This window comes from Schistocerca nitens, chromosome 5 (assembly GCF_023898315.1).
Source record: "Schistocerca nitens isolate TAMUIC-IGC-003100 chromosome 5, iqSchNite1.1, whole genome shotgun sequence".
In the NCBI taxonomy this organism is placed as follows: Eukaryota; Metazoa; Arthropoda; class Insecta; order Orthoptera; family Acrididae; genus Schistocerca; species Schistocerca nitens.
In genome coordinates this window covers 550,872,855-550,898,060 of record NC_064618.1, presented here as the reverse complement: position 1 = coordinate 550,898,060, position 25,206 = coordinate 550,872,855, and the positions used below count along the sequence as shown (strand labels likewise).

Sequence of the window (25,206 nt, the reverse complement as noted above, 5' to 3'; positions counted from 1 at the left end):
TAAGTATCGCCGCAGAACTCTTCTTCCAGCCACTGTGCTTACATTTTCCCACTACGCAAAGAGGCCAAAAGTCACTGCCGAGTTGGCGACTTTACCCACATTGACACCATTACAAAAAATCTGGATGACCTCTAATAGCATGACCGCAGTTTTAATAACTAAAGTAGGATTATGTTGGCAAGGTATGACATTTTCAAAACAGTTTGATTAAAAAGACGTAAGTCACATTCCCTCTTCTCAATAAATACAGAAACTGATCACTAACCTTACATCAGGATAAGCAAAATCCACAAAAGTTATTACAAATCTGAGGAGCAGCACAGCAACGAGATTAGACTTCATGGGGTGAATAGGCCCTACAGTGAGAATAAGTTAAAGGAGGGGTCGTCAGACTTTTTCCTTTAAGAGCCAATATTAGCACTGTGAGGTGACACCTCGGGAAGCGTATGTATCGTTCTTATTGTTAATTGGTGATGCATAAAATAGTACGTTACGAGCCCGCAGTAGACTAGCTGTATTAAAAGCCCCAAAGAACTGCTAGTTAAAAGTTGGTATCATTCGGAACACTTCGTTTCGACGGCTCTTTGTTTCAGATTGCTCCGACACTCAGCGATCGCAAAGTTGTGTCAGTGCAATTGCGTGACGCAGTGTTGTGTTGCCTGTGTGAGCGGATAGTTAATTAATTAATGACAGTAATTTTCCTTATATTTAAATGCATTATGCAATATGAGACATGATCAAAAACGTTTACTAAATGTTCTGAATATAATTTTTCTTCTACTCATCGCATTGTATTACAACAGCCTTAATACTATTTCGAATTCCTTGCTATAAATACGTACCGCATTTGTCTGTAATGTGCATCCGCGAATTCATGGTACTTCCGTGGGAAACTCTGTAACGCAGCAGTTGATCTGTACGAGGTGTTGACACGGGTAAGTTGACAGTACCGGAAGGCAATCAGTGAAACATTCCCCCTCTCACATCCTCTCGCCCCGCAGTCGCCGTGCTACTTACCCCCCGCCCCTAAGATGAGCGTCCAACTTTACTTAGCACATGGCCGAATTCACCAACATCAATTAATATTAATCATCTCTCAAAATATTATTGTCTCTGCAAGAATTTTAATATGTCACTGAGAAGGAACTTTGGATCCGACTGTTAGTTTCTACATCTACATCTACATCCATACTCCGCAAGCCAACTGACGGTGTGTGGCGGAGGGTACCCTAAGTACCTCTATCTGTTCTCCCTTCTATTCCAGTCTCGTATTGTTCGTGGAAAGAAGGATTGTCGGTATGCTTCTGTGTGGGCTCTAATCTCTGATTTTATCCTCATGGTCTCTTCGCGAGATATACGTAGGAGGGAGCAATATACTGCTTGACTCTTCGGTGAAGGTATGTTCTCGAAACTTTAACAAAAGCCCGTACCGAGCTACTGAGCGTCTCTCCTGCAGAGTCTTCCACTGGAGTTTATCTATCATCTCCGTAACGCTTTCATGAGTACTAAATGATCCTGTAACGAAGCGCGCTGCTCTCCGTTGGATCTTCTCTATCTCTTCTATCAACCCTACCTGGTACGGATCCCACACTGCTGAGCAGTATTCAAGCAGTGGGCGAACAAGCGTACTGTAACCTACTTCCTTTGTTTTCGGATTGCATTTCCTTAGGATTCTTCCAATTAATCTCAGTCTGGCATCTGCTTTACTGACGATCAACTTTATATGATCATTCCATTTTAAATCACTCCTAATGCGTACTCGCAGATAATTTATGGAATTAACTGCTTCCAGTTGCTGACCTGCTATTTTGTAGCTAAATGATAAGGGATCTAACTTTCTATGTATTCGCAGCACATTACACTTGTCTACATTGAGGTTCAATTGCCATTCCCTGCACCATGCGTCAATTCGCTGCAGATCCTCCTGCATTTCAGTACAATCCTCCATCGTTACAACCCCTCGACACACCACAGCATCATCCGCAAAAAGCCTCAGTGAACTTCCGATGTCAGCCACCGGGTCATTTATGTGTATTGTGAATAGCAACGGTCCTATGATACGTATTATAAAATATGAATGAGAATAACCAGCCGCACGAATACCAGATTAGGGTGGCATGTGGCCCGCAGTTCGGCTACCGCTGAGTTTATTTCCGACCCCAAGCCAGGACCTTAGAGCGCCCAGTACCCCAACAGCCACTTGGGTAGCCATGGCCACTTTGCCCAGATCTGCCATACACGCCGTGATGCGTCTCGAGCACCGCACATCGCTAAGGGCGCCTGGACTCCGGGCGCCGCAGTCACTGTGATTTCGCACCACGCAACGGAAGCCCCGACAACGGATCACAGAAAATTCTCTTTGTCGCATTTCATAAGGTGGTCTGGTCTCAGTACTTCGCGTGACCTATACCTAAACAGTTCTTGTAGACATCTGTGAAAGAGAAACGCTTCATTATTTTTTTTCAACATTAGCAAAAAGAAAAGGAAATCTTCATCACTCATCAGTTCCGTAATTTGCGAGCTTACTAATATTCCTTCCTTAATTTTTGCTTCATTGATCCCTAAGAACCTTTCTCGCAAGACCTGGGGGATATCCAGGAGTTGCCAAAATTCGAAATATGGTTATGAGTACAATTAAATACTTTAATGTCTTCCCATAGATCCTTTCTGAATCACAGTAGCAGGTACTGCGGGATGAGTGGTTTGGCTACCAGCTGTTGGTGATCATGTGTCTACTGCGTTACCTGAATTTGCTGTTTTGCGAAGACTGATCTGAAAGACAAACGTTTCTTTATAAATTTCTTTTTTAAATTTGGCAAAACCGCTGCAGGAACGAAGCTGCCTATTGACATCTCAGAATAAAAGGTTTTAAAAGTGCTCCATCTGATTCCGCAAGATCGTAGACAGACCGTCCAAGGCCTCTGCAACAACTGGGAATAAGACATGATACGTGTCGGCGTACCTTCTGACCAATAGAACACGTGAAGGATTGCGGAAACACGTGTCCCAGGACTGCCACGGAACGATCATAAACAACATTCGTGGAAGCCTACAGCGAACTTAAACAACTGCTACAAGACGATGCATACTTTCTTTCACTGGTGATGTAAATTGGGTCTGTGGCTATGATCCTGAAACTAAACAGTAGTCGTCTCGGACAAAAAAAGCCTTGAAAAGGAGCAGTAAATTCTTGTTGATCAGAATTTTTATGGATTTTTCATGAAGAGTTCGTCTGTCCCGATCAGACGGTCAATAAAGAGTTCTAGTGAGACGCTTGAGAGACGTCACGGAGAGAAATTTTTCACAAATGCGGCATGCGAACGATTAAGTACCCCACGAAGGCAATGCACCATCGCGTACAGCCTACATTGTCCAGGAACTGTTTTTTACTAAAAACGAGATGACATTTGTTCCCGACTCGCCGTACTCACCAGCGGTATCGCTGTGTGACTTCTTCCTTTCCCCCATGATGAAAATCAAGTTGAAGGGGCGAAAATTTACTACAATGGAGGAAATTCAAATGGAATGGCAGACGATGCTAAACATCCTAAGAAGCAAAAACCTCCAGGGTGCATTTCACTAGTGGCAAAAACATTGGCAACTCCTCTGAAGCTGATGGTGCAGAAAAAAATCTAGATAAGATGTAATGATTGTAATTAATATATTTCAGGAGCTTTTGGACAGCACCACGTACGTGAATCCATATACTTTGTCAATGGCTTTCAAAATGTTGTAGAAAAGACTCAGGAAAAATTTTAGGGGTCAGCAAGAAGATTGTTAACCAGGGTCCTATACCCGAGCTGTACTTCATTCCGAGCAGGCCATTCTTTTACACAATTATAGTGCCTGCAGCCCTTGCCTCCCCTCTCACACAGAAATTGGCCGTTTGTTTTAGCTCTCCGCAAATACACAATTTGTATTCCTCTTATTGGATAAATTAACCAGCAGTTTACCGTTTTCATATATCTAAAACTGCTACACACGCTCTAAGAGAGAGAAAAAAAGAAAATGTCGTACCATGAAGGAGTTTGCAAATTTGTCATTAACGGAAAATGCAAAATTGTAAACTTTGCGGCCAATGGATGAATGTGTGAGGCTGCAACGCAATTTCACCGCTGAGTTGACAAGGATAGTAAACATGAGGCATGAGGACATCAGGGCATAAAGTCTTTGCGAATTTCATTACGTGTGCTCAGTTCGACAGCAACTATGCCTCGCGGACAGGCCTTTGAACAATATACGCAGATGTCAGCATTTGAGTGAAGACGTGTTGTTGGGCTAAGAGAAGACGGTTGGAGTGTTTGGGAACCGTCACGCCCCTATTCGACCATGTTGGCAAGAATGGGTGAACCATGGCCGAACACAGCATCAAGAAGGAAGCGGTCGACCTAAAGAAAACACAGAATCTGATCACCTGGCAATCCCCAGAAAGGCTCTCAGAGCCGGGGGTTCATCATTTTCATCGATCCGACGTAGAGGTGGTGCTTCACTGGCCACCATTATTAGGCGGCTCAAAGGAAGGGAGCTGAGTTCACGGCGTCCTATGCGCCGACTAGCATTGGCCTCGGAACACCTACAAGCCCGTATGCAGTGGTGTCGGGTATATTCGGCCTGGAATCTCATTGACTGGAGTAGATCTGTCTTCAGTGGTGAGTCCCGCCTCGAACTGAACCCGGATAACCAGCGAAGACGTGCCTGGAAATGCCCCGGACAGCAGAGGGATACCAGGCTGACTGTCGCCGCCATAAGGCCCGACAACCATGAATGACGGTCTCCGGTGCCATTTCATTTCATAGGAGGACCCCTTTGGTTGTCCTCCGCTGTAGCCTTACAGCACAGCAGTAAGTAGATAATACTCTACGCCCTGTTTTGTTGCCCTTCATGGCAAGCCGACCTGGGCTTACAATTCAGCAAGATAATGCCCGTCTGCACACGACGAGAGTATACTGCTCGTGTTCGTGCTTGCTAAATCCTATCTTGGCCAGCGTGATCGACGGATCTCTCCCCAATCGTGAATGTATATACACAATACTGTCGCCTGCCGAGAAAGGGTACTGCACAGACTAATTGCGATTATACTACTGGCCATTAAAATTACAACACGAGAAAGGACTGAAAATTAATAAATACACTTAATGTGTGTTCAGGGCTCGAAATTTAGCACACAGAGCTGCCACCTCTGGGAGCAAAAATGACTCTTGCCTGGCTGTATATCGAGTCGAACAGAGTCTGGATGACATTTACTGCTACGTCACTCCATCCTGTTTGCCAGAGTTCATCAATCATGGTAGCTGATGACCTGTTACGTGCTAGTCTCTCAGCAACCCGTGACTGAAAGTCTTCAATCGGTGTGGGATCTGCAGAACGTGTAGGCCTGCATCGAGATAGGTCAGGACAGCGTGGACAACTTGAGGTCTTGCGTTATCGTGTTGAACGATGACGTTAAGGAGACCTCAATAACAGCGCGGTCACCGGCCATAAACGCCAAAAGCGTGATGCTTGCTGCCCAAATCACTGACTACGTGAAACGCGGGTTATCTAGCTGCCATACCATCGGTACCCCATACCATCGCGCCAGGTGCCTCGCCCTTATGATGATGACGAATGCAATCTGGCAACAGTCATTTTGCTCGGAACCTCCACATAGAGACACATCCACCGTGATGCTGTACACAGAAACGTGACTCGTCTGAAAACACGTGGAGCTACTCCTGTGTCCAGTATAGTCGTTCGGCTCACCACTCTGTCTTCTGCAGCATCAAGCATATCACAACAATGCTCGTCTTATCATTCCCTGGTACTCCAGATGTTGTCATATCGTCCACATGTGCACTTGTTTTGCTATAAATAAGACCATTTCCTGACTCGTGGTACGTCAATTGGATACGATTGTGTGCGGTCTAGTGAACAGTGTGCTAGTCGCATGGGGTAATTCTGATTCTGCATTCCGTCGAGTACGACTCTCCTCAACCAGTAGATTCTATATTCACATGACAATAGTGAGATGCGAAACAACGCGAGCAGCAAAACTGCAGAACAATAAACAGCATACTCTGTGGGCTACAGTTCTACCACTGTCCGGTACCGACAAGTGTTCGTGTACGTTTCGCGTTCATGCGCGAGCTGTAGTACCATCTTCTCACAAACAACCAACAACCAAATACTATTTCTGAATGAGAAACCTTCTGAGTAACCTTTTCTTATATACAGAATATAGATGACATTACTTCTACCTACTTTGCGCGGTTGCACTGAAATGCTAATCATTTGCATATCCAAGCACGTAACAACACTTCACGCCGGTTTGACGTTTATTGCATGGTGCCTTCTTAGTATTACAGTTTTAATCGCATCGAGCAGTGTGCTGGTGAACGGAGTGACCACACGCATCGGACGTCGCCTGTGAGGCCAACCAAACTTAAGTACTGTATATTCCAGTTCGATCGCCAGGACACTGAGCCAAGACCTGCATAGGGGGAGGGATGACTGTAGTAATATGAGAGAAAGTTAAGACCTGAATTTCTCCGGAAATGTGATATTTCGTTTCCACAGTTGCAGTGGCGGCTTTGTAGTGTGACAAACTACAGTCTGTAGGTTACAGATAAATATACATTTTCCAAGTCCTTGAAAGAACGTTGTTGTACTTCCCGCTTCATCCGCAGGAAGTTTGGAGTTATTACCTGTATACGAAAGAGTTAGTGAACACATCTAATTAAGTAAGGTATATCTTGGTCCAAAAATGCTATTTAACTTATGGACAGTCTCACTTGTACTCTTTAACAGTATGATTCCGTTTCTTAAGAGTTGCCCAAAGCTCTGAGAGGGAACTTACATCGATTACATGGCTGTCACCTGTCCGGATACCGTTCCTGACGCAGACGTAATGTGGGTTGCATAAAACGAATTAGTAAGGGCAACTTAATCGCCCTGTATGAGAGGCACATATCTAAACTGGCAGTCAATCACGTCTTGAGGATGTCGGTTAAGTAATCTTGGAAAGCTTAACTTCCCTCTAGAAAGTGGCACACCTAGAAAACTGAGAGAATTTTGTACGGCAGACTTTTCGTCCAAGACAAGCCATGGCGCACTTGTACGGTAACACTTTTTCACGTATATACGATTATTTTGTTAAGAAGCAGTGTGTTTTTTGTACCCCATGAAATGCATATAATTTATCACTACACATGAGTGGAATAAAATTTAAGTAAAATGTTTTAAATTATGTGGGTAAAGAGTAGGCAGTAGTTAAAATGGGCTTTGTTTCGTTTTTCACGCCGCAAACATAGGAGGGAGAGAGAGAGAGAGAGAGAGAGACGATCTGGGATAGGCGAGTGTGTTACCGTCTGTGGGATTTAAGGACGACTCGATAGAGAGAACTTGAGCTGTCGACGAGACTGACTTCTGTGAGAGAATGAGGAAATCTATGTAGCGCCAGCGAGTTTTTTAACTCCGCGGCATACATGTAGCTATAAAAATAATAATTATTCTTTGATATTGCGATGTATTAATTTCTTATTCTCAAGAATGCTTTCGTTTTCTTGGATGGAGAAACGTAACGTGCTTTCTACCGTGAGATTATGGACAAGTTTTAAGAAGCATTGAACACTGAAGAACTTTGGAGGAAATGTAAATAATGAACGTTATACTAATTAATTGGAATGATAGAATGCAAGTAAACTTTACTTTTATTCCATTAATCTGGTTGTAGACGGTTTCTTTTCTCTTGAAACTTGAATTAGAACCTTTTAAACAAAAATCAATAAAAGAGAGTTTTGCTGGTGACGTATTGTAAATCGGAACCCCACTGCGCTCATGCGTGACCGATTATAGCTTAATTTTTAGGGAAAAGTGCAGCGAGATAGCTATTCACCGAATAGGTGAACTGAAAAGCCATGACGCAACAGTAATTTTCGTTGTAGCGCTTGTCATAAGATTTTTTTTGTATGACTATAACAGAGAGAGTGTATAATCCTAACTGGATGGTTTTAATTACATCTGTTCACTCACTCTTTCATATACAGGTAGTAATTCCAAACTTCCAACTGATAAAACGGGAAGTGCAAAATGTTTCTTAGAAGAACTGGAGAATATATATTTATCTGCAACCTAGAGATTATAGCTTATCACACTAAAAATCCACCACTGCAGTTGTCAAAACGAAATACCGCTTATCCAGAGAAATCCGGGTCTTAAATTTCTCTCACATTACGGCAGCAATTCCTCTTTATTTACTTTGGATACAGGTCTTGACTCAGAATCCTGGCGATCGAATTAGAATATACAGTACTTAAAATACTTCTCCACATCGACTCGTGCGGTAACTCCGTTCACTAGTACACTGCACGCTGGCGATTAAAACTGCTACACTAAGAAGGCACCATGCAATAGACGTCAAATTAGCATGAAGTGTTGTTACGTGCTTGGATATGTAAATATTTAGCATTTCAGCGCAATCGCGCAAAGTAGGTAGGAGCGATGTCATCTACTTTCTGTATATAAGGAAAGGTTGATCAGCAGGTTTCTCATTCAGAAATAGTATTTGGTTGTTAGTTGTTTGTGAGAAGATGGTATTATAGCTATCATATAAATGAGAAAAATATACGAGCACTTGTCGCTATTCGTCAGTGGTAGAACTATAGCCCACATAGGTTAATGTTTATCGTTCTGCAGTGTTGCTACTCGTGTTGTTTTGGATCCCACTGTTGTCATGTTAATTAGAATCGATGAGTTCAGGAGGGCCCCGTATTCAATGCAGTGCATAATTTGAACTTCCCCACGCGACTAGTACCTGAGAGGACAGACACACAGTTCGCTAGGCCGCACACAATCGCACAGCCAATTGACGCACCTCTTGAATCAGAAAATGGTCTTATTTGCAGCAAAACAAGTATGCATGCCTACGGTATGACGACATCTGGAGTTCCACGGACTCATAACAAGACGAGTGGTGTTGTGGTTATTCTCGATGCGGCAGAAGAGAGAGGAACGGTGATGCCCCCAAAGACTATACTGGATACAGGAGTGGCTCCACGTCGTCTTTTCAGACGAGTCACGTTTCTGTGTACAGCATCACGATGCATGTATCTCCATGTGGAGGTTCCGAGGAGAACGAATGTTGCCAGACTGCATTAGTCATCGTCATACAGGCGAGCCACCTGGCACGATGGTAAGGGGCACCTTTGAGTACGGGACTCGATAACCCGCGTTTCACGTAGCCGATGATTTGGACAACAAACGTTACACTTTTGGCGTTTGTGGCCGGTGGCTGTGCTCTATTATCGAAGTGTCCTTGACGTTATCATTCAACAATATAACGCAAGACCTCATGTTTCTCGTGCTGTCCTGGCCTAACAGAAGGTACTCAAATTTTTCCATGGCCTGCACATTCGCCAGATACCGCACCGATTGAAAACATATACCGTAGTTACGGGTTGCTGAGAGACTAGCACGTAATCAGTCACCAGCTGCTAAGACTGATGAACTCTAGCAAAGAGGATGGAAAGATGTATCCGTCATTCAAACTCAGTTCGACTCGACGTACAGCGAGGCAAGAGACATTTTTGCTGCCAGAGGTGGCAGCCCTGTGTACCAGATTTCGGATCCTGAATACGCATAATAAGTACTACTTAGTTATTTGCTATCTTTTCTTTGTGTTGTAATTTTAATGGGCAGTAGTGTAACCCCAATTACTATGTGCAGTACTCTTTCCCGATGTGGCACAGCATCGAATATATACATTCTAAAGAAATAAAATAAAAAAAAAAAATAGAATACGAGACATCAAAAAGGAATTATCCGACTGGGACGTAAATCGGATAATTGTGATGCAAACGTATAGACATATAAATGATCACATTTTCAGAAAACTTGAATGATTTAATCAAGAGTAAGAGCTTCACAAGAGTAAGAGCTTCACAAACTGAACAAGTCCATAACGCGTTATTCCATCTCTGTCCCCTGTGCGAAAGAACTTTTTGCTTAAGGGCCAGAGGTGAAACAACGCGTTATGTACTTGCTCAGTTTGTGAAGCCATTGAATGACATAGTTGCTGGGTAGCCTCCTAAGGGATATCATGCCAAATTCTGTGCAATAGTTGCGTTAGACCGTGAAAATCTCGAGTTGGTTGGCAGGCCCTGCCCATATTGCTCCTTTCTTTCAGGAGTGCTAGTTCTGCAAGGTTCGCAGGAGAGCTTCTGTAAAGTTTGGAAGATTGGAGACGAGGATCTGGCAGAAGTAGAGCTGTGACGACGGGGCGTGAGTCGTGCTTGGGTAGCTCAGTTGGTAGAGCACTTGCCCGCTAAAGGCAAACGTCCCGAGTTCGAGTCTCGGTCCGGCACACAGTTTTAATCTGCCAGGAAGTTTCACATCAACGCACACTCCGCTGCTGAATGAAAACCTCATTCAAGTACTAGCCTGTCGCTGTGTGCCGGCGGGCATTATCTCGCTGAAATGTGAGCCCAGGATGGCTTGCCATGAAGGGCAACCAAACAGGGCGTAGAATATTATTGACTTTCCCACTCCAGGCTCGCATTCGCTGATTACTGGGGTTCAGTTCGAAGTAGGAATCATCGCTGAAGACAATTCTACTCCAGTCAATGAGATTCCAGGCCGAATATCCCCGACACAACTGCAAATGTGGTTTCTGGTGTACCGAGGTCAATGGTAACCGGCGCAAAGTCCGCCGTGAGCTCAGACCCCTTTCTGTGAGTCGCCTGTTAACACTCCTTGCGATCACTGAAGCACCTGTTCTACGTCGTATCAATGAAAATGATGAATCCGGGGCTCTGAGTGCCTCTCAGACGATTGCCTGGTTCTCAGGTTCTGTCTATTCTCTAAGTCAACCACTTCCTTCATGAAGCTTGTGTTCGGCAATGGTTTATCCATTCTTGCCAACATCGTCGAGTAGAGGCATCACAAGTCGCTGATAGCTTCTTTGAGTCCAACCATACGTCCTCACTCAAATGCTGACATTTGCGTATATTGTTCAAAGACCTGTCTGGGAGGCATGGCTACTGTCGAACTGAGTACACGGAAAGAAATTCGCAAAGGCTTTGTACCCTGATGTCGACATGTCCATGTTTACTATCCTTGACAGCTGAGCGGTGATCCGCTTTGCAGCGTCACACTTTCATCCATAGGCCTCCAAAGTTTCTAATTTTGCATTTTGCTCTCTCTCTCTCTCTCTCTCTCTTTTGTCTTAGAATATCTGTAGCAGTTTTAGACATATGAGAATGTTAGACTACAGCCTACATTAATCTAGTAAGAGGAATACAAGTAGTGTGTTTTTGGAGAGCTAAAACTAACAACTGATTTTTGTGCGAGAGGAAAGGGAAGGATTGTAGACATCAAAATTGTGCAAAAGAATGACCTGTTCGGAATGAAGTACAGCTCGGTTAGAGGACTGTTGTTAACAATCTTCTTGTTGACCCCAATATTATTTACCATGTTTTTTTTTAAAACTTTGTGAAAGTCATTGACAAAGTACATGGATTGATGTACAAAGTGCTGTCCAAACACTCCTGAAATATATTAATTAAAATCATTACACCTTATCTAGATCTTGTTCTGCACCAACAGCTTCAAAGGAGTCACCAACGTTTCTGCCACTTCTAAAATGCATCCTGGAGGTTTTTGTTCCTTATGACGTTTAGTATCGTTTGCGATTCCGTTTGAATCTCCTTCACTGTACCGCCCTTTCAACTTGATATTCATCTTGGGAGGAAAGGAAGAAGTCGCGCGGAGATACCGCTGGTGAGTACGGCGAGTCGGCAACAAATGTCATCTCGTTTTTAGTAAAAAACAATTCCTGGATAACATTGGCTGTAGGCGACGGTCCATCGTCTTCGAGGGGTACTCAGTCGTTCGCATGCCGCATTTGTGAAAATTTTCTTTCCAAGACGTCCCTCAATCGTCTTACTAGAACTCTTTATTGTCCGTCTGGCCGGGAGAGACGAACACTTGGTGAATAATCGAGTTAAAAATCTGATCAACAAGAATTTACTGCTTCTTGTCAAGACTTTCTTGTCAGAAATGAGGAAGGACTCTTACTTTGCGATGACTACTGCTTAGTTTCAGGATCATAGCCATAAATCCAATTTACATCACCAGTGACAACTTTTGAAACGAAGTATGTATCGTCTTTTAGCAGTTGTGTAAGTTCCCTGCCGGGCTCCTGATACAAGCTTAGTGTGGATTGCATAAAACGAATAGATAGGAGCAGCTGAATCACTCCGTATAGTGATAAGCTGGCTTATGGAACACTGAATAGCGTCACTTTGGGGAGAATTCCCACATCCTGCTATATGCCGGAATTATGGAGTGGACGTGTATCAGAATCATCCTTCAGCACCATATATCTCATTAAGTTTTTAATTTTTGCTCTTTTTGAGCATCCCCAGGTTCCTCTAAGATTTAGCTATTGTTTGTTTTAGTGGGAGAATTTGTACCATGTCTTTTACTCTAGACCTGGCCGGCACCGTAGCTCACCTTGTTCGGTTAGGGGGCTGGTCACCCTCTGTAATAAATATTCTAAGTGAAGATTTCATTAATGGCATTTCAAAGGCGTCATGCGACATCCGCACAGAAATGATGACGAAAAATGATAACGAAACAGATAAGTAGAACGACACAAGGAAAGGTGGTCTGCCCCGGTAAAGGACATGCCTGGAAACCGAGAGAGTTGAATCCCAGTCGGACTAAGGATTTCTCAGTCTCCGTTTTAACCTAATCTTCACCTCTCAACGATGTGAGGAGTCGCCAGAAATGTCATGTGGTTCAGATTCTGTGTTAAACTGTAGGGTCCGTTTCCTCAGTTCTATAACTGAGATAGGATAAGGGCACTTAAATCGTCGAAGTGGCTCCAATTGAAAGACATGCAACAGGCCATTAGGTCACTGTAGAGTCCCTCGCGAGACGCTTTTGCCCTAGCAACAACCAGCGCTAGTAAAACACTGTAGCTTGAAGAGATCGCCAGACCTGAGACTTTCGTTTGGGGAATTATCAAGGATACCATTTTTGTACCACCCTTACCGGCTTCTCTGCCAGAGCTCAGAGCTAGAATCTATCGCACAACTGAACGCTTCCCACCTGACATGCTGCAGCGAGTTTGGCAAGAAATTGACTTCAGATGGGACGTGTACGTCACAACCTATGAACATCATATCGACCCTGTCTAAGGTTAAAACCACAGGTATTTTGCTATAAAATTACACCAAAACCATGATTGTAAGTTGAATGAATAAATCAGTACGCGTTTTCATAGTTGTGCAGTCCTTCTTGATACAGCTGTTATTAGCTCCTTCTAAATTGACTACTTCTACCACAGAATATGTAGATTGTTCACACTATCAGATATCTGTGCTTGATAGATTCAACTCATTTAGCTCGAAAAGTCCTCGTCTCTGGTCACCAAGTTTCGAACTCACACTCAGTGCTATATCCTTCAACCTCATTTAATTTTTGATGAATGAACGTTTAACGTGTTTTTTGTCTCCTCTAAATTATTCGGAGTCCAGTTCATATAAGCGATACTTTTTTCTGTAACTGTTAAGTGGAACATCTTTGTGGTAATAATCATCTCTTGAATGAATTCTTCTTACTTTCCGTGCTGGCAGATCAAAATTTTGTTATATTTTACTTCGAAGACACAAGATTTCTGGCGCCTACACGAGTGTTACTACAACTAAATGATCAACAATTAAAAAACCTAGTGAAAGTAGCAAATAGAGTTGAAACTTGTGGAGAAAACAAAAATAAATTGTTTCCTTTAATGAGGTAGAATATCTCTCCAAATTTTCCCTTTCCAATCCTCATCTTCATTGATGCCTATTTTCGACGTAATTATGTGTCGAGTTCAAACAATACAAAAACTTCCTGGCAGATTAAAACTGTGTGCCCGACCGAGACTCGAACTCGGGACCTTTGCCTTTCGCGGGCAAGTGCTCTACCAACTGAGCTACCGAAGCACGACTCACGCCCGGTACCCACAGCTTTACTTCTGCCAGTACCTCGTCTCCTACCTTCCAAACTTTACAGAAGCTCTCCTGCGAACCTTGCAGAACTAGCACTCCTGAAAGAAAGGATATTGCGGAGACATGGCTTAGCCACAGCCTGGGGGATGTTTCCAGAATGAGATTTTCACTCTGCAGCGGAGTGTGCGCTGATATGAAACTTCCTGGCAGATTAAAACTGTGTGCCCGACCGAGACTCGAACTCGGGACCTTTGCCTTTCGCGGGCAAGTGCTCTACCAACTGAGCTACCGAAGCACGACTCACGCCCGGTACCCACAGCTTTACTTCTGCCAGTACCTCGTCTCCTACCTTCCAAACTTTACAGAAGCTCTCCTGCGAACCTTGCAGAACTAGCACTCCTGAAAGAAAGGATATTGCGGAGACATGGCTTAGCCACAGCCTGGGGGATGTTTCCAGAATGAGATTTTCACTCTGCAGCGGAGTGTGCGCTGATATGAAACTTCCTGGCAGATTAAAACTGTGTGCCCGACCGAGACTCGAACTCGGGACCTTTGCCTTTCGCGGGCAAGTGCTCTACCAACTGAGCTACCGAAGCACGACTCACGCCCGGTACCCACAGCTTTACTTCTGCCAGTACCTCGTCTCCTACCTTCCAAACTTTACAGAAGCTCTCCTGCGAACCTTGCAGAACTAGCACTCCTGAAAGAAAGGATATTGCGGAGACATGGCTTAGCCACAGCCTGGGGGATGTTTCCAGAATGAGATTTTCACTCTGCAGCGGAGTGTGCGCTGATATGAAACTTCCTGGCAGATTAAAACTGTGTGCCCGACCGAGACTCGAACTCGGGACCTTTGCCTTTCGCGGGCAAGTGCTCTACCAACTGAGCTACCGAAGCACGACTCACGCCCGGTACCCACAGCTTTACTTCTGCCAGTACCTCGTCTCCTACCTTCCAAACTTTACAGAAGCTCTCCTGCGAACCTTGCAGAACTAGCACTCCTGAAAGAAAGGATATTGCGGAGACATGGCTTAGCCACAGCCTGGGGGATGTTTCCAGAATGAGATTTTCACTCTGCAGCGGAGTGTGCGCTGATATGAAACTTCCTGGCAGATTAAAACTGTGTGCCCGACCGAGACTCGAACTCGGGACCTTTGCCTTTCGCGGGCAAGTGCTCTACCAACTGAGCTACCGAAGCACGACTCACGCCCGGTACCCACAGCTTTACTTCTGCCAGTACCTCGTCTCCTACCTTCCAAACTTTACAGAAGCTCTCCTGCGAACCTTGCAGAACTAGCACTCCTGAAAGAAAGGATATTGCGGAGACATGGCTTAGCCACAGCCTGGGGGATGTTTCCAGAATGAGATTTTCACTCTGCAGCGGAGTGTGCGCTGATATGAAACTTCCTGGCAGATTAAAACTGTGTGCCCGACCGAGACTCGAACTCGGGACCTTTGCCTTTCGCGGGCAAGTGCTCTACCAACTGAGCTACCGAAGCACGACTCACGCCCGGTACCCACAGCTTTACTTCTGCCAGTACCTCGTCTCCTACCTTCCAAACTTTACAGAAGCTCTCCTGCGAACCTTGCAGAACTAGCACTCCTGAAAGAAAGGATATTGCGGAGACATGGCTTAGCCACAGCCTGGGGGATGTTTCCAGAATGAGATTTTCACTCTGCAGCGGATTGTGCGCTGATATGAAACTTCCTGGCAGATTAAAACTGTGTGCCCGACCGAGACTCGAACTCGGGACCTTTGCCTTTCGCGGGCAAGTGCTCTACCAACTGAGCTACCGAAGCACGACTCACGCCCGGTACCCACAGCTTTACTTCTGCCAGTACCTCGTCTCCTACCTTCCAAACTTTACAGAAGCTCTCCTGCGAACCTTGCAGAACTAGCACTCCTGAAAGAAAGGATATTGCGGAGACATGGCTTAGCCACAGCCTGGGGGATGTTTCCAGAATGAGATTTTCACTCTGCAGCGGAGTGTGCGCTGATATGAAACTTCCTGGCAGATTAAAACTGTGTGCCCGACCGAGACTCGAACTCGGGACCTTTGCCTTTCGCGGGCAAGTGCTCTACCAACTGAGCTACCGAAGCACGACTCACGCCCGGTACCCACAGCTTTACTTCTGCCAGTACCTCGTCTCCTACCTTCCAAACTTTACAGAAGCTCTCCTGCGAACCTTGCAGAACTAGCACTCCTGAAAGAAAGGATATTGCGGAGACATGGCTTAGCCACAGCCTGGGGGATGTTTCCAGAATGAGATTTTCACTCTGCAGCGGAGTGTGCGCTGATATGAAACTTCCTGGCAGATTAAAACTGTGTGCCCGACCGAGACTCGAACTCGGGACCTTTGCCTTTCGCGGGCAAGTGCTCTACCAACTGAGCTACCGAAGCACGACTCACGCCCGGTACCCACAGCTTTACTTCTGCCAGTACCTCGTCTCCTACCTTCCAAACTTTACAGAAGCTCTCCTGCGAACCTTGCAGAACTAGCACTCCTGAAAGAAAGGATATTGCGGAGACATGGCTTAGCCACAGCCTGGGGGATGTTTCCAGAATGAGATTTTCACTCTGCAGCGGAGTGTGCGCTGATATGAAACTTCCTGGCAGATTAAAACTGTGTGCCCGACCAAGACTCGAATTCGGGACCTTTGCCTTTCGCGGGCAAGTGCTCTACCAACTGAGCTACCGAAGCACGACTCACGCCCGGTACCCACAGCTTTACTTCTGCCAGTACCTCGTCTCCTACCTTCCAAACTTTACAGAAGCTCTCCTGCGAACCTTGCAGAACTAGCACTCCTGAAAGAAAGGATATTGCGGAGACATGGCTTAGCCACAGCCTGGGGGATGTTTCCAGAATGAGATTTTCACTCTGCAGCGGAGTGTGCGCTGATATGAAACTTCCTGGCAGATTAAAACTGTGTGCCCGACCGAGACTCGAACTCGGGACCTTTGCCTTTCGCGGGCAAGTGCTCTACCAACTGAGCTACCGAAGCACGACTCACGCCCGGTACCCACAGCTTTACTTCTGCCAGTACCTCGTCTCCTACCTTCCAAACTTTACAGAAGCTCTCCTGCGAACCTTGCAGAACTAGCACGCCTGAAAGAAAGGATATTGCGGAGACATGGCTTAGCCACAGCCTGGGGGATGTTTCCAGAATGAGATTTTCACTCTGCAGCGGAGTGTGCGCTGATATGAAACTTCCTGGCAGATTAAAACTCTGTGCCCGACCGAGACTCGAACTCGGGACCTTTGCCTTTCGCGGGCAAGTGCTCTACCAACTGAGCTACCGAAGCACGACTCACGCCCGGTACCCACAGCTTTACTTCTGCCAGTACCTCGTCTCCTACCTTCCAAACTTTACAGAAACTCTCCTGCGAACCTTGCAGAACTAGCACTCCTGAAAGAAAGGATATTGCGGAGACATGGCTTAGCCACAGCCTGGGGGATGTTTCCAGAATGAGATTTTCACTCTGCAGCGGAGTGTGCGCTGATATGAAACTTCCTGGCAGATTAAAACTGTGTGCCCGACCGAGACTCGAACTCGGGACCTTTGCCTTTCGCGGGCAAGTGCTCTACCAACTGAGCTACCGAAGCACGACTCTGCCAGGAAGTTTCATATCAGCGCACACTCCGCTGCAGAGTGAAAATCTCATTCTGGAAACATCCCCCAGGCTGTGGCTAAGCCATGTCTCCGCAATATCCTTTCTTTCAGGAGTGCTAGTTCTGCAAGGTTCGCAGGAGAGCTTCTGTAAAGTTTGGAAGGTAGGAGACGAGGTACTGGCAGAAGTAAAGCTGTGGGTACCGGGCGTGAGTCGTGCTTCGGTAGCTCAGTTGGTAGAGCACTTGCCCGAAAAAGGCAAAGGTCCCGAGTTCGAGTCTCGGTCGGGCACACAGTTTTAATCTGCCAGGAAGTTTCATATCAGCGCACACTCCGCTGCAGAGTGAAAATCTCATTCTGGAAACATCCCCCAGGCTGTGGCTAAGCCATGTCTCCGCAATATCCTTTCTTTCAGGAGTGCTAGTTCTGCAAGGTTCGCAGGAGAGCTTCTGTAAAGTTTGGAAGGTAGGAGACGAGGTACTGGCAGAAGTAAAGCTGTGGGTACCGGGCGTGAGTCGTGCTTCGGTAGCTCAGTTGGTAGAGCACTTGCCCGCGAAAGGCAAAGGTCCCGAGTTCGAGTCTCGGTCGGGCACACAGTTTTAATCTGCCAGGAAGTTTCATATCAGCGCACACTCCGCTGCAGAGTGAAAATCTCATTCTGGAAACATCCCCCAGGCTGTGGCTAAGCCATGTCTCCGCAATATCCTTTCTTTCAGGAGTGCTAGTTCTGCAAGGTTCGCAGGAGAGCTTCTGTAAAGTTTGGAAGGTAGGAGACGAGGTACTGGCAGAAGTAAAGCTGTGGGTACCGGGCGTGAGTCGTGCTTCGGTAGCTCAGTTGGTAGAGCACTTGCCCGCGAAAGGCAAAGGTCCCGAGTTCGAGTCTCGGTCGGGCACACAGTTTTAATCTGCCAGGAAGTTTCATATCAGCGCACACTCCGCTGCAGAGTGAAAATCTCATTCTGGAAACATCCCCCAGGCTGTGGCTAAGCCATGTCTCCGCAATATCCTTTCTTTCAGGAGTGCTAGTTCTGCAAGGTTCGCAGGAGAGCTTCTGTAAAGTTTGGAAGGTAGGAGACGAGGTACTGGCAGAAGTAAAGCTGTGGGTACCGGGCGTGAGTCGTGCTTCGGTAGCTCAGTTGGTAGAGCACTTGCCCGCGAAAGGCAAAGGTCCCGAGTTCGAGTCTCGGTCGGGCACACAGTTTTAATCTGCCAGGAAGTTTCATATCAGCGCACAATCCGCTGCAGAGTGAAAATCTCATTCTGGAAACATCCCCCAGGCTGTGGCTAAGCCATGTCTCCGCAATATCCTTTCTTTCAGGAGTGCTAGTTCTGCAAGGTTCGCAGGAGAGCTTCTGTAAAGTTTGGAAGGTAGGAGACGAGGTACTGGCAGAAGTAAAGCTGTGGGTACCGGGCGTGAGTCGTGCTTCGGTAGCTCAGTTGGTAGAGCACTTGCCCGCGAAAGGCAAAGGTCCCGAGTTCGAGTCTCGGTCGGGCACACAGTTTTAATCTGCCAGGAAGTTTCATATCAGCGCACACTCCGCTGCAGAGTGAAAATCTCATTCTGGAAACATCCCCCAGGCTGTGGCTAAGCCATGTCTCCGCAATATCCTTTCTTTCAGGAGTGCTAGTTCTGCAAGGTTCGCAGGAGAGCTTCTGTAAAGTTTGGAAGGTAGGAGACGAGGTACTGGCAGAAGTAATGCTGTGGGTACCGGGCGTGAGTCGTGCTTCGGTAGCTCAGTTGGTAGAGCACTTGCCCGCGAAAGGCAAAGGTCCCGAGTTCGAGTCTCGGTCGGGCACACAGTTTTAATCTGCCAGGAAGTTTCATATCAGCGCACACTCCGCTGCAGAGTGAAAATCTCATTCTGGAAACATCCCCCAGGCTGTGGCTAAGCCATGTCTCCGCAATATCCTTTCTTTCAGGAGTGCTAGTTCTGCAAGGTTCGCAGGAGAGCTTCTGTAAAGTTTGGAAGGTAGGAGACGAGGTACTGGCAGAAGTAAAGCTGTGGGTACCGGGCGTGAGTCGTGCTTCGGTAGCTCAGTTGGTAGAGCACTTGCCCGAGAAAGGCAAAGGTCCCGAGTTCGAGTCTCGGTCGGGCACACAGTTTTAATCTGCCAGGAAGTTTCATATCAGCGCACAATCCGCTGCAGAGTGAAAATCTCATTCTGGAAACATCCCCCAGGCTGTGGCTAAGCCATGTCTCCGCAATATCCTTTCTTTCAGGAGTGCTAGTTCTGCAAGGTTCGCAGGAGAGCTTCTGTAAAGTTTGGAAGGTAGGAGACGAGGTACTGGCAGAAGTAAAGCTGTGGGTACCGGGCGTGAGTCGTGCTTCGGTAGCTCAGTTGGTAGAGCACTTGCCCGCGAAAGGCAAAGGTCCCGAGTTCGAGTCTCGGTCGGGCACACAGTTTTAATCTGCCAGGAAGTTTCATATCAGCGCACACTCCGCTGCAGAGTGAAAATCTCATTCTGGAAACATCCCCCAGGCTGTGGCTAAGCCATGTCTCCGCAATATCCTTTCTTTCAGGAGTGCTAGTTCTGCAAGGTTCGCAGGAGAGCTTCTGTAAAGTTTGGAAGGTAGGAGACGAGGTACTGGCAGAAGTAAAGCTGTGGGTACCGGGCGTGAGTCGTGCTTCGGTAGCTCAGTTGGTAGAGCACTTGCCCGCGAAAGGCAAAGGTCCCGAGTTCGAGTCTCGGTCGGGCACACAGTTTTAATCTGCCAGGAAGTTTCATATCAGCGCACACTCCGCTGCAGAGTGAAAATCTCATTCTGGAAACATCCCCCAGGCTGTGGCTAAGCCATGTCTCCGCAATATCCTTTCTTTCAGGAGTGCTAGTTCTGCAAGGTTCGCAGGAGAGCTTCTGTAAAGTTTGGAAGGTAGGAGACGAGGTACTGGCAGAAGTAAAGCTGTGGGTACCGGGCGTGAGTCGTGCTTCGGTAGCTCAGTTGGTAGAGCACTTGCCCGCGAAAGGCAAAGGTCCCGAGTTCGAGTCTCGGTCGGGCACACAGTTTTAATCTGCCAGGAAGTTTCATATCAGCGCACACTCCGCTGCAGAGTGAAAATCTCATTCTGGAAACATCCCCCAGGCTGTGGCTAAGCCATGTCTCCGCAATATCCTTTCTTTCAGGAGTGCTAGTTCTGCAAGGTTCGCAGGAGAGCTTCTGTAAAGTTTGGAAGGTAGGAGACGAGGTACTGGCAGAAGTAAAGCTGTGGGTACCGGGCGTGAGTCGTGCTTCGGTAGCTCAGTTGGTAGAGCACTTGCCCGCGAAAGGCAAAGGTCCCGAGTTCGAGTCTCGGTCGGGCACACAGTTTTAATCTGCCAGGAAGTTTCATATCAGCGCACAATCCGCTGCAGAGTGAAAATCTCATTCTGGAAACATCCCCCAGGCTGTGGCTAAGCCATGTCTCCGCAATATCCTTTCTTTCAGGAGTGCTAGTTCTGCAAGGTTCGCAGGAGAGCTTCTGTAAAGTTTGGAAGGTAGGAGACGAGGTACTGGCAGAAGTAAAGCTGTGGGTACCGGGTGTGAGTCGTGCTTCGGTAGCTCAGTTGGTAGAGCACTTGCCCGCGAAAGGCAAAGGTCCCGAGTTCGAGTCTCGGTCGGGCACACAGTTTTAATCTGCCAGGAAGTTTCATATCAGCGCACACTCCGCTGCAGAGTGAAAATCTCTTTCTGGAAACATCCCCCAGGCTGTGGCTAAGCCATGTCTCCGCAATATCCTTTCTTTCAGGAGTGCTAGTTCTGCAAGGTTCGCAGGAGAGCTTCTGTAAAGTTTGGAAGGTAGGAGACGAGGTACTGGCAGAAGTAAAGCTGTGGGTACCGGGCGTGAGTCGTGCTTCGGTAGCTCAGTTGGTAGAGCACTTGCCCGCGAAAGGCAAAGGTCCCGAGTTCGAGTCTCGGTCGGGCACACAGTTTTAATCTGCCAGGAAGTTTCATATCAGCGCACACTCCGCTGCAGAGTGAAAATCTCATTCTGGAAACATCCCCCAGGCTGTGGCTAAGCCATGTCTCCGCAATATCCTTTCTTTCAGGAGTGCTAGTTCTGCAAGGTTCGCAGGAGAGCTTCTGTAAAGTTTGGAAGGTAGGAGACGAGGTACTGGCAGAAGTAAAGCTTTGGGTACCGGGCGTGAGTCGTGCTTCGGTAGCTCAGTTGGTAGAGCACTTGCCCGCGAAAGGCAAAGGTCCCGAGTTCGAGTCTCGGTCGGGCACACAGTTTTAATCTGCCAGGATGTTTCATATCAGCGCACACTCCGCTGCAGAGTGAAAATCTCATTCTGGAAACATCCCCCAGGCTGTGGCTAAGCCATGTCTCCGCAATATCCTTTCTTTCAGGAGTGCTAGTTCTGCAAGGTTCGCAGGAGAGCTTCTGTAAAGTTTGGAAGGTAGGAGACGAGGTACTGGCAGAAGTAAAGCTGTGGGTACCGGGCGTGAGTCGTGCTTCGGTAGCTCAGTTGGTAGAGCACTTGCCCGCGAAAGGCAAAGGTCCCGAGTTCGAGTCTCGGTCGGGCACACAGTTTTAATCTGCCAGGAAGTTTCATATCAGCGCACACTCCGCTGCAGAGTGAAAATCTCATTCTGGAAACATCCCCCAGGCTGTGGCTAAGCCATGTCTCCGCAATATCCTTTCTTTCAGGAGTGCTAGTTCTGCAAGGTTCGCAGGAGAGCTTCTGTAAAGTTTGGAAGGTAGGAGACGAGGTACTGGCAGAAGTAAAGCTGTGGGTACCGGGCGTGAGTCGTGCTTCGGTAGCTCAGTTGGTAGAGCACTTGCCGGCGAAAGGCAAAGGTCCCGAGTTCGAGTCTCGGTCGGGCACACAGTTTTAATCTGCCAGGAAGTTTCATATCAGCGCACACTCCGCTGCAGAGTGAAAATCTCATTCCGTCAAACAATACAACTTGGCCCAGGCACATAGTCACATTCTGGCCCTGAATGATGGACGATTCCACCCCTTTGTTCTGAAGGATCGAGCAACCTCAATTTACTGTCACCTGCTGAATGGCGCACTTCGAGCATTCTTGTTATCATCTTTTTCTACATTTCCAGTTTTGCGCATCATAGGTGCAGGGAAATTTCTTCATAATCAGACACGCGTGATTGGTTCAAATGGTTCAAATGGCTCTGAGCACTATGGGACTGAACTGCTGAGGTCATTAGTCCCCTAGAACTTAGAACTAGTTAAACCTAACTAACCTAAGGACATCACAAACATCCATGCCCGAGGCAGGATTCGAACCTGCGACCGTAGCGGTCTTGCGGTTCCAGACTGCAGCGCCTTTAACCGCACGGCCACTTCGACCGGCAACACGCGTGATTCTGCAACACCATTAAATATATGTCAGAAGCGCCGAAGGAGGAAGCGAAAACCTCGTTATAAAAGTACTGGGTATGCTTGACTAACTGCAGTAACTGCTAGCTACTCCATTTGCACGATAGAGATAATCAAGGAGGGAGAAACCATACTAGCTACGAATACTTGCCAAGGTTTCACTGCCTCAGGAATGATGCGGAGAAAGGAGAGAGAAATTTTATATTTTTTTTTTTTTTTGACGAACTGGTTGTCGGAGACTGACACAATTTCCAACTGAGCTACGTTCATAGGCATTCACAAGGAAGTGGAAAGGAGAGGGTGAGGGCGGGTGGCAATCTCTTGCAATCTGTTGTACAGATCATCTGTTCATAAAAAAATTCTCAAGAATTTCTAGGCATGATTGTCTGTGAATCTAGTAACTAAAGATGTAACATTGCCTATTACCATGGGAAATATTTTGACTTTACCAACTACTGTAAGTATCTTGGCTTCTAGAATGAAATTTTCACTCTGCAGTGGAGTGGCACTGATTTGAAAGTTCCTGGCAGATTAAAACGATGTGCTGGACCGAGCCTTTCATGGAAAAGTGCTCTACTGACTTAGCTGGACTCGGTACCTTTACCTTTTGCAGGCAAGTGCTGCACAAAGTGAGCTGGATAGCTTAGTCAGGTAGCACTTGCCTGTAAAACACAGAGATCCCGAGCACAGCTCAGTCAGTAGAGCACTTGTCCATGAAAGGCAAAGTCCTAAGTTCGAGTCTCAGTCTGACATACAGTTTTAATATGCCAGGAAGTTTTATATCAGCGTACAGTCCACTGTAGAGTGAAAATTTCATTCTGGAAACATCTCCCAGGCTGTGGCTAAACCAAGTCTTCGCAGTATCCTTTCTTCGAGGAGTGCTAGTGTTGCAAGTTTCCCTGGAGAGCTCTTGTGAAGCTTGGAAGGTAGGAGATGAGGTAATGGTAGAAGTAAAGCTGTGTGGACAGGTCATGAATCGTGCTTGGGTAGCTCATTGAGTATAGCACTTGCACATGAAAGGCAAAGGTCCCAAATTCGAGTCTCAATACAGCAGACAGTTTTAATCTGCCAGGAAGTTTTAGCTTCGTTTTTTTCTTTTTTTTTTTTTTTTTTTCACGGGAAATTATTTCAATTACTTGATGCAGTTTTGGCAGTCAAGATGGATGCAGACATTTACAGAATGGTGCTGTTATATTGTCCTCAGTCTTTTTTGTCTCTGCCTTGTACGACCCTAATCGAACTGCAGAAAGGAACTGGCCCAACAATCTGGATCACGGCCAATTTCTAGCACAAAATAATTATGGCAGTAGTTCCCTTTGCTGTGCAACTGAATCACACTAGTGGCATACTATTTGTCTGTGGACACTGAAGGTCCATGTTGGCTTGCTCATTACACATTCAGTTTTACACGACAATGGTACTGTAAGAAACAGATCACGATCGAGACTATACTGTACTGTTGGTGTGTACATGTATAGGCCCTATTTAACTTACAGAGCCAAATGCATCAACCAAAGAAAGAAAATATATTTTTTATGAGGAATAAAGAAATAAGTGTGAAATTTTCAAGGTCAAAAAGATGTTCACTTGGGAAAAAAATGGGACCACCTCAAATGCTAAGGTGTCAACACAGCACCACAGGCAGTCACACAGCTACAAATTCAGCACTTCAGATGTCATGACTGTACAGTAATGTCGCAAACTGTAGAGACAAGGGCAGGTCAATCTGAGGGTGGTTTTGTGAGACTTTCCACATTCATCTTGTTACACTTCCCCCAAATCAACACAAAAATGTAAGCTACAAAATATGTTTGGTTCAACAACAATTATACAAGTATACAGTTGAAAATAGAAAGCATGAAAATACTGAAATACATCCATTAATGTGATCAGCTGTGAAATTCTGTATGCACAGTCTCATCAGACCTGAAAAAGCGTTTTTTAAAGTTTATTCACAATTTCTCCACTGTAAGAGTATTAATGCGCCATTTTTTCCTTATTTCCCCTTGCTCTACAATGTTTTCTCAGTCACTCTGATTTCTTTAAATTTTATGTTTTTGATTTTCATTGCAGCCTAACATTATTGAAATGTAAGCAACTTTTTGTCATCGGATAACTTGAATTTAATCATGATAATTTGAAGTTACGATTATATAACCAAAAAGGTGACATGCATGTTCATACTAATATCATAAAATATGTCCTTTGCACATGCTAGTGAAAAATGGTTACCTTTTAAGTATCAAAGTAATCTACACTACTTGCCACTAAAAATGCTACACCATGAAGATGACGTGCTACAAATG

At 46.1% G+C, this 25,206-nt stretch overlaps 1 protein-coding gene and 2 non-coding genes across 3 annotated transcripts in view; all 3 read left to right on the top strand.

Moving 5' to 3' along the window:
* Positions 1–25,206, top strand: part of LOC126260573 (neuroendocrine convertase 2) — a 1,523,774-nt gene that overhangs the window by 1,475,013 nt on the left and 23,555 nt on the right. The window lies entirely within an intron of this gene.
* Trnaf-aaa (transfer RNA phenylalanine (anticodon AAA)) lies at positions 17,798–17,872 on the top strand. The gene has a single exon. It is a non-coding gene; the product is annotated as a tRNA-Phe (tRNA).
* Positions 19,604–19,678, top strand: Trnas-aga (transfer RNA serine (anticodon AGA)). Its single transcript has one exon. It is a non-coding gene; the product is annotated as a tRNA-Ser (tRNA).